The sequence below is a fragment of the Megalobrama amblycephala genome, linkage group LG20 (assembly GCF_018812025.1).
Source record: "Megalobrama amblycephala isolate DHTTF-2021 linkage group LG20, ASM1881202v1, whole genome shotgun sequence".
NCBI lineage: Eukaryota > Metazoa > Chordata > Actinopteri > Cypriniformes > Xenocyprididae > Megalobrama > Megalobrama amblycephala.
Genome location: NC_063063.1, coordinates 5,191,206 through 5,206,730, shown reverse-complemented (window position 1 = coordinate 5,206,730; position 15,525 = coordinate 5,191,206). Strand labels below are relative to the sequence as shown.

Here is a 15,525-nt window from a genome sequence, read left to right as displayed (position 1 = left end):
CGCATTTACAAAGTTCACACAGCTAATATAACCCTCAAATGGATCTTTACAAGATGTTCGTCATGCATGCTGCATGCATGCTTCGAATTATGTGAGTATAGTATTTATTTGGATGTTAACGTTTTATTCTGAGTGAATTTGAGGCTGTCCTCCGTGGCTAACGGCTATTGCTACACTGTTGGAGAGATTTATAAAGAATGAAGTTGTGTTTATGCATTATACAGACTGCGAGAAGAAACGAATGGTAACTTTAACCTCATTTAACAGTACATTAGCAACATGCTAACAAAACTTTTAGAAAGACAGTTTACAAATATCAGTAAAAATATCATGCTATCATGGATCATGTCAGTTATTATTGCTCCATCTGCCATTTTTCGCTGTTGTTCTTGCTTGCTTACCTAGTCTGATGATTCAGGCTGTGTGCAGCTCCAGACGTTAACTGGCTGCCCTTGTCTAATGCCTTTTATAATGTTGGGAACATAATGGGCTGGCATATGCAAATATTGGGGCGTAAACCCCGACTGTTACGTAACAGTCGGTGTTATGTTGAGATTCGCCTGTTCTTCGGAGGTCGTTTAAACAAATGAGATTTATATAAGAAGGAGGAAACAATGGAGTTTGAGACTCACTGTATGTCTTTTCCATGTACTGAACTCTTGTTATTTAACTATGCCAAGGTAAATTCAATTTTTGAATCAAGGGCACCTTTAAAAGAGTGATTTATTCGTGATCTGGCCTTGATAGTTCTAATTCATAGCGGATAGAAATATATCATTGAAAATGATTCTCAGTTTGGTATATGGTAATCTCTGTTGTCAGACAAGGGTTTAAGTGGACTAAATGATCAGAGAAGTCTGTTCTTTTAACCGGAAGGTCCATATATGAATTTTGATTAAAGTCGGCATGAAACGGACATTGTGATAGTCTTTTCTTCCTTATTGTGACGTATCTCCAAGTGAAATTGCTTCTCGAACAAGAATGTAAGGCGGGACTTGATTTTGTCCATCAGGAATTGATTGGACGGTTGTGGTTTGCTATTGGTCAATCTAATGTGAGTGACAGGTTGAGCCAGTAAACACATCATCAGAGAAGAGATGTCGCTGCATGAGGGAGGGCAAGTTATTTTGGTTAAAGATTACAAGGGCACATGAATTCATAAAAAATAATGATGTGCATGGAAAAATAATTTATAATGAATACTCCAATATTCCATTAAAAAACTGTCAGACTGTGATGATGCATTTCCACAGTTATCCACATTACTAATCTTTGTAAAGTTTTTTATTTATTTATTTATTTATTTTTTCATTTAAAAAAAAAAAAGGGTTAATACACATTTATAATGCTACTGATAATGATACTTTGTGTTTTATAACTTTAAAATAAAGTAAAAGAAAAAAAATTTAACATTGATGCAAGAGTGTTTCACTCTTTGACATTGGAAAATTTGACATCTTTCTCTCTTCTGATCAAGGTAACCAATCTCTGTATATTTCCTTTTTTAAAGTCCTGTAAACTTTTTTTTCTTTTGCTGTTGGAGCAAATGGGAATACAAAAATTATATTTGTTGTCATCTCCCGTTCACCACTATAGAAGTATTCTGACAAATTCCACTTCTGAAAACCCCAGAAATGTGAAAAAAAAAAAAGATTTCATGCTGATTTTAAAGTGCCTATGTAAAAACAAGACAATGAAAACAGTCAAATGATGCAAGAGTCAAAGGCTTCTGGCTGGCACAGGTTTATATTTAGGGGGGAGGGTGCGGGGAAATGCAATGGAAAAAGCACATTAATAAACATAAATTTGACTGATTCTAATGCATGGGCAGATGGATCCTTTGGTTGAGCAGCAACATATAAATCCCAAATATTAAAGAATAATACATGTTTTTTCATTTTTATATAATTTTTATTTTATTTTTATTTATATATTATTTTTCCTGTCTGCTATACTGATAGACACATGTCATTAACAGATCAAACGATCACTTAAAAAAACTGTATAGCCTATGAAATGGAGCATCCATGGACAAATATACAAGTTTTTTTATTTTTTTATTATTATTATTATTATTATTATATGACTTGAATGTGTTCTTGAGATTCACCCTGGTACTCTATGTGACTTGAAGTCAGACATCATCTAATCATCTCAAATCTGCAGCACAGGTCCAATAGGCATTTTCAGCTAAAATTCCTCCCTTTCCACCTCCTTGTTTTGTTATGTTGTTTTTTACTCTTGTATAATCACATTTTTTCTGGGGATGTTGGGTAGGAGGATGTAACTAATTGGGATGTGGGTTGCCGTGTGGCCCACAAGGGATCAGCAAGCATCTGTGAGTGTCGTTTCATCACCGTTATCAGTCTTCCCGACGGATCCGGAGTCGCCTTTCTGTGAACTGCTTCTGGGTAAGTCCCAATGACATGCAAATGTAGGAGAGAAATAAAAGTATAAATTCCTCTGACTGTTACTGGTGAGATGAGGGAACTCTGCTGCTGTCTTGAAAACCTTATGTTATATGGGTTAACATGTGCAGGTTTCTTTCAGGCACACGCCGCAACAGTAACATAATAAAACAATGTTTTTATTATGTTTATGTTTTTATTATTGTTTTTTTTTTTTTTGCAGTAATTAGTTTATTCACAAGGTGGCAACTGTGCCCTGGGGGTGTCGATTCACAAGGTAGTCGAAGAAAACCTGCATAAAGAGAACAGACCGGAACGCATGCAAGCTACAGCGACGATGGAGACCTATATAGATGACAGATTGTGCAAAGAGGTTAGAAAGTATCTTCATTTGTACAACTCTAGCATGAAAGAATACAAAGATATTTACATGGGTTGTAACTCGTGCCGGAAGATTGCTCAAAACTGTGCATGCATCGTGTACTTCAAGTGCATATGCATAAAAAACGAAGTATAACCAGGGTTTAAAATTAAAAGTCATCATTTACTCACCCTGGTGTTGTTCTAATGCCGTATGCCCTTCTTTTTGGACAAGGTCAGGATTTTTGTTAAAAAATACATGAAATTTTGGTTTGTTTTTCACCAAACCCTATTGTATACCCCCAGAAAACATTTGGAATATACGGCACGTGTCCCATGGGATCAATCTGCAATACTTTTGCATCTTTTTAAAAAAAGCTTGATGCTGGTCGCTATTGACTGGCATTATTTGGACGAGTGCAAGCGGAACATTTTTAAAAATTCTTCTTGTGTTGTCCAAAAAAGAAAGCCATTAAGCATTAGAACAACACCAGGGTGAGTAAACAATGACTTAATTTTCAGTTTAGGGTTAACTATCCCCTTTAGCATTTTTATTGAAAATCTTCTTTGTCTCATAGTGATTTTATAATATAAAATGAATATTTAAGATTTGGCACCAGGCACTAATCAAATCCATGCACTGGTATTAACTTCAGTAACAATAATTTGCTCAAACTCATAATAAATAATAAATTTCAGGAACACCACAGAACCGCAGCTGCAAGATTAATGTCTTCAGTAAACAATAGATATTCTCCACAGAGATTCATCACAGGACGAGATGATGAAGTCATCCTGTGTCATTCCCAAGTCTGAAAGAAACTTTTGATAGAAACGCCAATAATACACTTGAATCAAACGATGATTAGAATTCAGGTAGCAGCATCTGAGGTTCATTTGCATGAGAATAAATGCAGTGGGGAGAGAGAAAGAAAGACAGAGCCTGACCTGATCAAAATCAAAATACTTCCCAGTGTGCATCAGATGTGTTTAGTATACAGTATTACTCTTGTGAAAGGAAGGGTTCAGCATCAGATTGGTTTTTACATGGGTGAATAGCATGAAAACAGGGTCATCTTATTTAAAAAAAAAAAAAAAAAAAAAACATTAAAGGCAGTACAACAAAAACAAATACTATCATTATGTACAAACCCGATTCCAAAAACGTTGGGACACTCTACAAATTGTGAATAAAAACAGAATGCAATGATGTGGAAGTTTCAAATTTCAAATACAACATAGATGACATATCAAATGTTTAAACTGAGAAAATGTATCATTTTAAGGGAAAAATAAGTTGATTTTAAATTTCATGGCATCAACAAATCTCAAAAAATTTGGGACAAGGCCATGTTTACCACTGTGTGGCATCTCCTCTTCTTTTTATAACAGTCTGCAAATGTCTGGGGACTGAGGAGACAAGTTGCTCAAGTTTAGGAATAGGAATGTTGTCCCATTCTTGTCTAATACAGGCTTCTAGTTGCTCAACTGTCTTAGGTCTTCTTTGTCACATCTTCCTCTTTATGATGCACCAAATGTTTTCTATGGGTGAAAGATCTGGACTGCAGGCTGGCCATTTCAGTACCCGGATCCTTCTTCTATGCAGCCATGATGTTGTAATTGATGCAGTATGTGGTCTGGCATTGTCATGTTGGAAAATGCATGGTCTTCCCTGAAAGAGACGACAATTGGAATGGGATCATATGTTGTTCTAGAACTTGGATATACCTTTCAGCATTGATGGTGCCTTTCCAGATGTGTAAGCTGCCCATGCCACACGCACTCATGCAACCCCATACCATCAGAGATGCAGGCTTCTGAACTGAGCGCTGATAACAATTGGGTTGTCGTTGTCCTCTTTAGTCCGAATGACATGGTGTCCCAGTTTTCTAAAAAGAACTTCAAATTTTGATCCGTCTGACCACAGAACAGTTTTCCACTTTGCCACAGTTCATTTTAAATGAGCCTTGGCCCAGAGAAAACGCCTGCGCTTCTGGATCATGTTTAGATATGGCTTCTTTTTTGACCTATAGAGTTTTAGCCGGCAACGGTGAATGGCACTGTGGATTGTGTTCACCGACAATGTTTTCTGTAAGTATTCCTGAGCCCATGTTGTGATTTCCATTACAGTAGCATTCCTGTATGTGATGCAGTGCCGTCTAAGGGCCCGAAGATCACGGGCATCCAGTATGGTTTTCCGGCCTTGACCCTTACGCACAGAGATTGTTCCAGATTCTCTGAATCTTTGGATGATATTATGCACTGTAGATTATGATAACTTCAAACTCTTTGCAATTTTTCTCAGAGAAACTCCTTTCTGATATTGCTCCACTATTTTTCGCCGCAGCATTGGGGGAATTGGTGATCCTCTGCCCATCTTGACTTCTGAGAGACACTGCCACTCTGAGAGGCTCTTTTTATACCCAATCATGTTGCCAATTGACCTAATAAGTTGCAAATTGGCCCTCCAGCTGTTCCTTATATATACATTTAACTTTTCCGGCCTCTTATTGCTACCTGTCCAAACTTTTTTGGAATGTGTAGCTCTCATGAAATCCAAAATGAGCCAATATTTGGCATGACATTTCAAAATGTCTCACTTTCAACCCTTGATATGTTATCTATATTCTATTGTGAATAAAATATAAGTTTATGAGATTTGTAAATTATTGTATTCCTTTTTTATTCACAATTTGTACAGTGTCCCAACTTTTTTGGAATCGGGTTTGTACAAATGCTTAAAAATTTAAATAACATTGTTTGTTTTTTTTATTTTACAGTAATGAGAACATTTTGCATTGGGGCAGTGATGCGTGCTGAAAAATAATGCAAAGCATCTTTATCTTTAGAAACATTAAAATAGTGTTTATTTTCTAATAAATAAATAAATATATATATATATACACACACACACACACTGTAAAAAAATGATTTTCATGATTTATCACAACATTTTTTGTCAAATCAACTTCAATAATTAATGTAGTTCAGATAACATAATATTTTGAGTTTCTGTTGATTAAACCAATCGCCTTTATTGTATTTACTCAAATTTTTAATTTCAATGAACTCAAAATTTTAAGGCAACTTACTTTTTTAAGTTAAACCAACAATTATGTTTTACAATATATACAATATTATATATATATATTTGTTTGAAATATGATGTGAACGTTCTTGAGATTCTCTGTGACAGTTATGAATTTTGCATTTCTTGACCTTTGAGCAGACGAAGTGGCATTTTTAATAAATAGCCTTCTGTACAGTGTGGGAATGAATTTTAAGCATATTCTTGGTGCTCAATTTGCTGCATTCATTTCAGTGACTTTTGTAAACGTTTCTTACTGCAGTGTTAAAATCTTCCATATACATCAGACATCAGCCATTGACCTTACCTTTGATTTACACTTTCATTAGCATATCTTCTGACATTTATTCGGGGAGATGTCGTGTTTTGGGTAAATAAGTCACACGGCTCAGAGGATACATGTACAGGTGTTCAAAGGTACAGCACACTTCACTGCACTTCTGACTGCAGACATTCTGATATGCAGGAAAGGAGGTTTTTTCATTACATGTTTGTTTAACAGAATTATATTTCAATGCTGGTCATATTTTATGAAAGGACACGTGTAATGAATAAGTATTGCTTCAAATGAGTCTGCACTTGCTCAAGCACAAAAGCATTGCAATGCATATTTTGCAATTGTAGGGCAGAAGTTTGGAACACTGACTGTGGAGCGTCTCCAGGTTGATGTCCATTATATCCATTATAAAAATCCATTTGAATGTCTGCTGAGGAAAGCGATCTTTGTATTTGTCCTTTTTACAGTTAAGGGAAATTTTCATAACATACAGCTCTAAAAAACATCCTTTATTTACAAAAGTCCCTTTTTAAAAGTCTTTTGTGATTGACTCGCTCATAAAGTTTATTACGTACTAATGGACCCTTTCTCAATAGCAAATACAACATATTTATATAAAATATAATATTTATTGAACAACAATTAGCAACAATATTTATTAACAACAACAGCCATTATAAATGACAATAGGGAATAAACACAATTGTACAATTCAGTCAAACATACAAAACCAGTGCTCTACAGAATGTAAGTTTAATATAGCCTTAATATTAAATTATTAAAGTTAACATAACCCAGTTCGATTCATTCAGGAACAAGTAATAGATTAATAAGACCAAAGATTGCCCGTTTTATGTACCCAAAATGAATTATATCTCATGTTTAACCACTATAAGAGCCAGCGGCAAATCCCGGAAGCACTGGCCGAGATGAAGCTGTTCTTGGCGGGAACACGAGCACTGAACGGCTGCTGACGGACTGGAGGCCTGGAGCTTGCGTCTCTGAAAATGTCTAAACAAATTGTAAAATAGGTGCTATAATTAAATATGAGTCACATATTTCAGATCTAAACAATAACATTCTTGCTTAAAAAACTCTTAAAACTACAGTTTGTGGTACAACACCTGTTGTATTTGTAAAAATGATGGTGGATTTGCTTGGCCGCCATGGTTGTCCCTTCAAGCGGAGTGATACAAATGGTGAAAAGGTAGGAGCTGTTATCACTAGAATATCGCACCGCTCTCAGCCACCCATATTCGAGAATCAGAAAGAACTGTTGTGTGTGTGTGTGTGTGTGTGTGTGTGTATATATATATATATATATATATATATATATATATATATATATATATATATATATATATATATATATATATATATATATATATATATATATATATATATATATACAGTACAGTCCAAAAGTTTGGAACCACTAAGATTTTTAATGTTTTTAAAAGAAGTTTCGTCTGCTCACCAAGGCTACATTTATTTAATTAAAAATACAGTAAAAAACAGTAATATTGTGAAATATTATTACAATTTAAAATAACTGTTTTCTATTTGAATATATTTCACAAAGTAATTTATTCCTGTGATGCAAAGCTGAATTTTCAGCATCATTACTCCAGTCTTCAGTGTCACATGATCCTTCAGAAATCATTCTAATATGCTGATCTGCTGCTCAAGAAACATTTAATGTATACAATTGTACAAAATATTTGTGTACAATATTTTTTTTCAGGATTATTTGATGAATAGAAAGTTAAAAAGAACAGTGTTTATCTGAAATCTAATCTTTTGTAACATTATAAATGTCTTTACTGCCACTTTTGATTGATTTAATGCATCCTTGCTGAATAAAAGTATTCATTTCTTTAATTTCTTTTCAAAAAAATAAAAATAAAAATTCTTACTGACCCCAAACTTTTGAACGGTAGTGTATAATGCTACAGAAGCTTTGTATTTCAGATAAATGCTGTTCTTTTGAACTTTCTATTCATCAAGGAATCCTGAAAAAAAAAGTACACAACTGTTTTCAACATTGAAAATAATCATAAATGTTTATTGAGCAGCAAATCAGCATATTAGAATGATTTCTGAAGGATCATGTGACACTGAAGACTGGAGTAACGATGCTGAAATTCAGCTTTGCATCACAGGAATAAATTACTTTGTGAAATATATTCAAATAGAACAAACAGTTCTTTCTGTGTGTGTGTGTGTGTGTGTGTGTGTGTGTGTGTGTGTGTGTGTGTGTGTGTGTGTGTGTGTGTGTGTGTGTGTGTGTGTGTGTGTGTGTGTGTGTGCTTGTGTGTGTGTTTGTTTGTTCTCAACAAAATATTCCTCAGGTCACATTCAGCCAAGCCACATAAAAGTTGCACAAAAACTTTACAAAACTTTCTGAAGATATCAAACTATTCTGTTTGTGTCCTTGCCACATTGTCGCGATAATGTCACTTGAATTTGCTACATACTGGACAAAAGACACTTTAAATATTGGTTAAAAAAAAATGAATAGTTGTTCAGCTACAATTCCTAAATTCACCATGAGGGATGCTATAATGAAACAAATCAGCCTAACCGCTACATTCTGAATAAAGGAGCTGTGAATGTCTGCATAACTGCATAAATATTTATTTTTTTCCTATGATTCGTGCCATGGGGTGTTTTCCATTGAGTCTGGATGGAATAATATGAATGCATCTGTTACTGAAATTCCCTGAGCGCGTCCTCATTTGGCAAAGAGCTCTATAGTGTTATGAGGTTTTAATAAGCATTTATATTCTGTTTTAGATTGTGTTTACACCATTCTTAAGAATAATAACTTTGAGGGTGCTTGGTAAATATGAAGTGCCTGTAGACAGCAGATGCATCAATGCTCACAAGGGCTTTTCACCTCCAATTTTGCCCCTTTATTGGGGATCATGCACTTCCAAATCCATTACAGACCCAGTGCTGTTGGAGTGATGAGAGAGCTCTGACTTTATTATACTTCCTCCCATTCAGTTGCCTAAAATTCTTACACAAACCGTGCACTGCAGTTTCAAAGCATTTTAAAGTCATTCTTTTCAATGAATTATATAGTTTTTGTTTACTATAATATGAATACTGTAGTCCAACAGGGGGATTTTAGAATCTGCAATTCATTTGAACAGTAACACTTTACAATAAGGTCCCATTTACACAAGTTAATGCATTAACAGTACAATACATTTGTTACTTTGTTAAAGTTAAATATTAAAAATATAACTGTTTTTAGTTCATGCTAGCTCAGTTCCATTAAATAGTATTAACAGGGGCCGGTTGTTCAAAAAGTTTAATCTGGATCAGAATGATCCGGATTTGGAAATCCCATGTTTTGCTATCCAGGATCTAGTAATGCATCTTACTTTCCGGACGGTTTTTCAAAGCAAAATTTGATTGTATCACCTTGATCCAGATACACACTTTTTCAGATTACCAAATCTGGATTACTAGGGCTCTACAGAGCCCCTAAAGGGACATGGTGATAGAAAGAATATGAGATGGGGGGGGAAAAAAACAGTTCAATGCTTTTTCCTTCTTCATAGCGTTCACCTAAGAAACTTTGCGTTAGCTTTCAAAGAACTTTTGACTGGTTCAGCTCTTATGATTGTGCCAAAGTAGTTTACAAACAGTGATAAAAAAACACTTTACATTAAATATATTTTTGTTTTGATATTTACAGCTGTTTGGGGATTATTTTATGGCACCAAAATCTCTTTTTTACTTTACACATATTTAACAAATGCTGGGTTAAATATGGACAAAACCAGGGATTGTGTTGTTTTCACCCAGCCATTTTTTTCAACCAATTTTGGATTTATTTTTTTAGCCAGCAATATTGCAATATAGAAAAAGGCATGTTTTTTGTTGCTCTCCCCCAAATAGGGGCAAATTTGAGGGGGATTTTAAGATGAAACTTGACCAGACCAGAGACTTATATTACATCTTGTGAAAGAGGGCATAATAGGTGCCCTTTAACCCAACCTGCTGGGTTTGTCCATATTTAACCCAACTTGGGTTGTTTTTAACCCAGCATTTTTTAGAGTGTAAAAATTTTTTAGAGTACTGAAAGGCTAAATCTTTAGCCTAATGTCTACTTCTAATTTATTACTTTAACAGTTAAACTAATCAAGAGCAAAACAGAAAATGTGTATGTATAAAATGATAAAAAAAAAAAAAAATGTTGTATTTTTTGACCAGTTTTAAAATGTTATTACATTTTTGTTCCTGAAATCACCCTTCTGATAGGATCATTATAATCCAGATTTTTTTTGGATCAAAGGTATCACAATCTTACTAAAAAGTTTTGACCAAAACAAACTGATGATTTTTTCTGTATCAAAACCAAGATTGGATTTTGTGATCATCTGATTTCAGAATCCTTTTTTTCCTTTTGAGCAACCCATTTTCAAGATTTGATCCAATTAGATAGCCGAAATCCAATCAGATTACTTTTGAATAGCTACCCCATGATGCCCCATGATGCTTTTTTATTATTTTAATAATGTAGTGAATGTTCAAATTAACATTAACTAAAATTAATAAATGCTAAAAGTATTTTTCATAGGTCATGCTAACTAATGTTGTCAATTTGAGTTAAATGAAACCTTATTGTAAAATGCTACCTTTTTAATAATATTATAATTCTAATAATTTTTTTTCCTGAAAACGTATGTTGCTGATGAGGTAAATCCCCTTTTAAATACCACTGACATTGCTTTAGTATTTACCTGATTTTTCATCAAAACAAGCATTTTCTTCAAACAAACTGTGTCGAAATTCTTTTCTTTGCTGTTCACAGCAATTTCAGAAGCTTTCAAGCTATTCCTATTCCAGCCCAAAAGAAGCCGACATATCTTCTGCCATATGGACAAATAACAGCTTTCAAAGCTGTATGTGCTGACACACTGAAGTTCTGTGGCAGGTTTGTCTTACAGAAAATCACTTAAGACAGCTTGAAGTGCACGTCAAAACAGATGTTATTTTAAAGCGGTGTGTGTGTGTGTGTGTGTAATGTATGTAGCCCAGTAAGAGCTGTTTGTGTAAACCTCACTCCCCTAATCTCAAGAGGTGCTCTAGCGACTGACGCTAGAGACTGCGGTCTTTAGCCTCCTTGTTAGAGCACCCGACTCCCATGCCAGCGGACCTGGGTTTGAGTCCCACTTAGAGCAGGTGGTTATGTGCATGTGCGTGTGTGGTGTCATTTCAATGTCTGGCATCAAACTGCATACATGTATTAGACTCTTAGAAATCAATAAAACAATTACCACTTTTAAGATGTGAAATAAATAGTGCCCTGAAGGACTGTGGAGTGACCACTCACATTTTATTTACTCGTATTTTCAAGTGTAAGAGATGGTCAAAACGCACTGTCAGCAAATAGACAGTTCACTTACACTGTGTGAAGGTAAATTTAGCAACCAATTACTTTTGTTCCAGCTTTTTATTTCTCCTTGTGCTTGTTCCTAAATCCTTCCTTGTTACATGCAGTCATTACCTTGAGAAAAAAATGGTACTGCACTTGTGAATAATTCACTGAACTAATAGCTTTTTGTCTAAGTTCAAGAGTCTACACAGGGCATTGTGCCCTTAAAGTTTCCATGAAGATTACTTGTGCGTGCGTGTGTGTGCGTGTGTGTGTGTGTGTGTGTGTGTGTGTTCGCCTTTGCAGGTTTCATTGATTAGAGGCTTGAAATTTCCTTTATCTTCTTTTTTTGCTCCCAAGTGGCTCCTATTACAGCATACTTCATCTCTTAATAGCTGTGGTAATTAAATGAGCAATTATCTTTAACAAGCCTCTCCAGATTTGCATCTAAACACAGCAGAGACCCACTCCAAGCTTTTTTCTGCATTTTGTTTCAAGTCCTTTAATATAGCAGAAATGTATTTTCCAGTGAGTGGGAAAACATGTTTTGCTGTCCAGGATCAGGTAATCCATCTTTCTTTTGTGCCAGTTTTTCAAAGCAAAACAGGACTGGATCACCCTGATCCAGATACACACTTTTCCGGATGACCAAATCTGGATTCCCAGTGTTCCAAATGGAGTTACATTCACAATGTTGGCTGCTAGCTATGAAAAAAACAATAGGTAAAAGAGTCAATGTGGGTCATTTTAAGTGTTTTATTTGAAGAGAAAGAAAACAACATAAACAATCAAACATCCCTTTCCATTCGCAGTTTCCTTTAAGCAATCAGACCCCTACGGAAGCACTAAAGGGATATGGTGAGGGAAAAAATATTTAATTGGGAAAAAAATTATATCTTCGAATGCTTTTGCTTTCTCTCACGAAAAGTTTTGTGTTCCACCAAGAAACGTGTTCATTTGCAAATAACTCAAGTTTTGAGAGTGAATGCTAAGTTCCTTGGGAGAACACAAAACCTTGGCGAGAGAACGCAAAAGAATTCATTTTTCCTCCCATCTCATATTTTTTCCCTCATCACCACGTCCCTTTAGAGTTTCCGTAGCCTCTCATGTGATCCACAACAAAAAACAAACAAATACTTGCAAAAAAGGGATGCTGCTGTTAGAAACGACTTTTGACTGGTTCACCTCTGATGATTGTGCCAGTAGTTGTTAAGTGATTTTAAAAAAAACATTTAAACGTAAATATATTATTTTTGTTTGAAATCGGGGGATTATGTTATTGTGCTGAAGTCTCTCTTTTTTTTCCCTTCACTTTAGTGTACTGAATAGGTAGCCAATGTCTATTTCTACTTTATTACTTCAACAGTTAAACTAATCAAGAGCAAAATAAAAATATAAATGTGCGTATATTACATGATACAAATGTTGTATGTTTTGGCCAGTTTTATTACATTTTTGTTCCTGAAATCCACCCTTCTGTTGGCATCAGGATAATCCTGAATCCCAGTCTTACTAAAAAGAAGTTTAAACAAAACAAATTGACGACTTGATCCAGATCAAAACAAAGATTGGATTTTGTGATCTAAACCGATTTCAGAATCCTTTTTTCTTCTGAACAAGATATGATCCAATCAGATTACTTTTGAACAACTGCACATAAAATAAGATAAGGATAACCTCACCGATATAAAGACGTGTTTGTATCTCTTTCTGTGGTGGACTCCAAAATTCCACACTGAAAATCTGGCATTCAAAACCTAATATATACCTAAAAATAAACAGGAATTTGTGGATTTTGAAAAATCATGGTGATTCTCACATTCTTTTTTTTTCATTCAACTCTTCATTCAAACTGTTGATAATATTATTTCTCATATATATATATATATAAAAAAAAATGCATTTCTCACACTTTTGGAACCCAGCTTTCGATTTCTTTGAGCTTTGAAATGAGATTAATGAGATTACTTTAATAAAATAAAGTGTTTTATTCTAAATAAAATTTCACCCTTTTTGACAGGACTTTAGGACTGCTTAAATTGATGAGGGCTCAAACTAAATATTTAGGCCTAAATTTAAGAAATAGGCCTATATTTGAATTGCATATAAAATACTTCCATTTGGATTACACAGTTTTAACATAAACTAATAAGCTTAATGTGGTGCATATTAGTCAGTCATACATATGAAACAGGTAAAATTTCAGCAATATAGTGCTAATAAACTGTTTAGAAGTGCCTTTAACGCACAGCATTAAAGAGGGGATGCGCGTGACGTCACCGCCGGCCGTTGTGACTGCGGATTGATTTTCAGCGTGAATGCCGCGAAAAACACACAAAACACATTCAAAAGAGCTTTGCGATTGACTGTACAAATTGATTTGACAAGAAATCTGAGGTACATTTTTACAGAATGCCGAAAGCTACAGAAAAGAGAAGCAAATGGATCGCTTCAATACACAGAAACAACTGGACTCTGGCAGCGAAACCTGGATTTGCAGTTATCATTTTGTGTCAATATGTTGAATTTTGAGGTAAAATCATACTCTGTATATTGTATTATGATATACTGTATTTACAATTCACAAATTAAATATTTACCATCTTAATATTTTGCATAATTGGATGCTTTTAAATAAATGCTGACAAAAACTATACAAGTTTTAGGGCTGGACGATATATATAACATTGATAAAAATGATAACCTGAATTTAGACCTACCTGTGTTTATATAAAGCGTTCACAGGCAAATTTGCTTTATGTAATTCCCTGGCTTTGAAATCAGGCACATATGTAATTGTCAGGAAACACGATTCCTGGCTGCATGTCAATATTCAAAGTTTTAAGGAACACTATATCACGTCCAACCTTTAGTTTAAACTGATAATCGTTTGTTTTACTCGCAGTTTCCCCCATAGAGTACCTCAGAGATGACGTGTTTTTGTAGGCCAACCCGGAAGTTGGCGGCGCACGGGTTCCCTCAATCAAAAGCCTAAGCATTTTTCCCATAGACTTTTGGAAAATCGCAGAAAAATAAGCTCTGTGTTTCACAAAGGCTTATGACACTTATAACATCTTGAAGCCTAAATAAAGTCGTCAGATATAAAAGCTAACAGTAGGCTATTAACGGACTACAGCACACCATGGTCGCAGATAAACGTCACCACCACCAAGCTTCCTCAAACTGTATTTAAAAAACAACTTTATTTAAAAACATGCTCGCTGATTATGATCTGCGCTGTGAACGAATACTTATCCTGTCCAAATGTCCTGTTTGTCATGATGACGTCTAAATTCCCTCCAAAGGAAGTAGTTCCTTTTAGCAACTTGTTAGCAACCGCCATTTTTAAGACACAATAAAGGTTTAAAAAAAATCACAAGCGGGTTATAACTGGTGTGTTTTATGTCATAGATCAAAACGTGAAAATATTTAGAGGCTTTGTTAACCACAGACCTTATTTCAGGTGATTTAGCAAAAACCCATTGATGGGGCTCTGGAACCGGAAGTCCTAAAATGCTAACTCGCTTCCGGGTTTTGCCCACAAAAACACGTCATCCCTGAGGTATTAAATCCAGTCATGTGGCAGATTCTTTTGCCACTTAGTCCGGCTGAGGGAGCGTGTTCCGGCGGGAAATTTCAACTGAAACAGGAAGACAGGGCGGGACATATGGAACAGCTCCTCCCCTTTTTTAAAATAGCCAATAGCGTTTCGTTCAAATCACAGCTCAGCCAATGAGCTCGTAAAACTTCAGTTTCTCTAACCGTTTCTCCTCATAATCTCCTCCATATCGCTTTAAAATATAGCATTCTGTGCAGAATTCCGATATGTTTTGTGGTCTGTGCCGACTCGCGGATATGATCCACTCTGCGCTATCATGTCTCTGGATCGGAACAGACTACTCGCGCTGCGGTTCGCGTGACACTAACCTGAAACCAGACTTCATTCGCCTCAGTGGAACGCATATTTACACTGTCTTAATTGTTCCCTATCCCCTATATA

At 35.2% G+C, this 15,525-nt stretch overlaps 1 protein-coding gene across 1 annotated transcript in view; it reads left to right on the top strand.

The window, feature by feature from the left end:
• tbc1d12b (TBC1 domain family, member 12b) overlaps nucleotides 1-15,525 on the top strand; it is a 54,887-nt gene that overhangs the window by 1,591 nt on the left and 37,771 nt on the right. The window contains exons 2-3 of the mRNA XM_048170305.1: nucleotides 2,278-2,411; nucleotides 2,632-2,781. The gene's annotated coding sequence lies outside the window, so the exon portion shown is untranslated. The remainder of the gene's footprint in view (nucleotides 1-2,277; nucleotides 2,412-2,631; nucleotides 2,782-15,525) is intronic.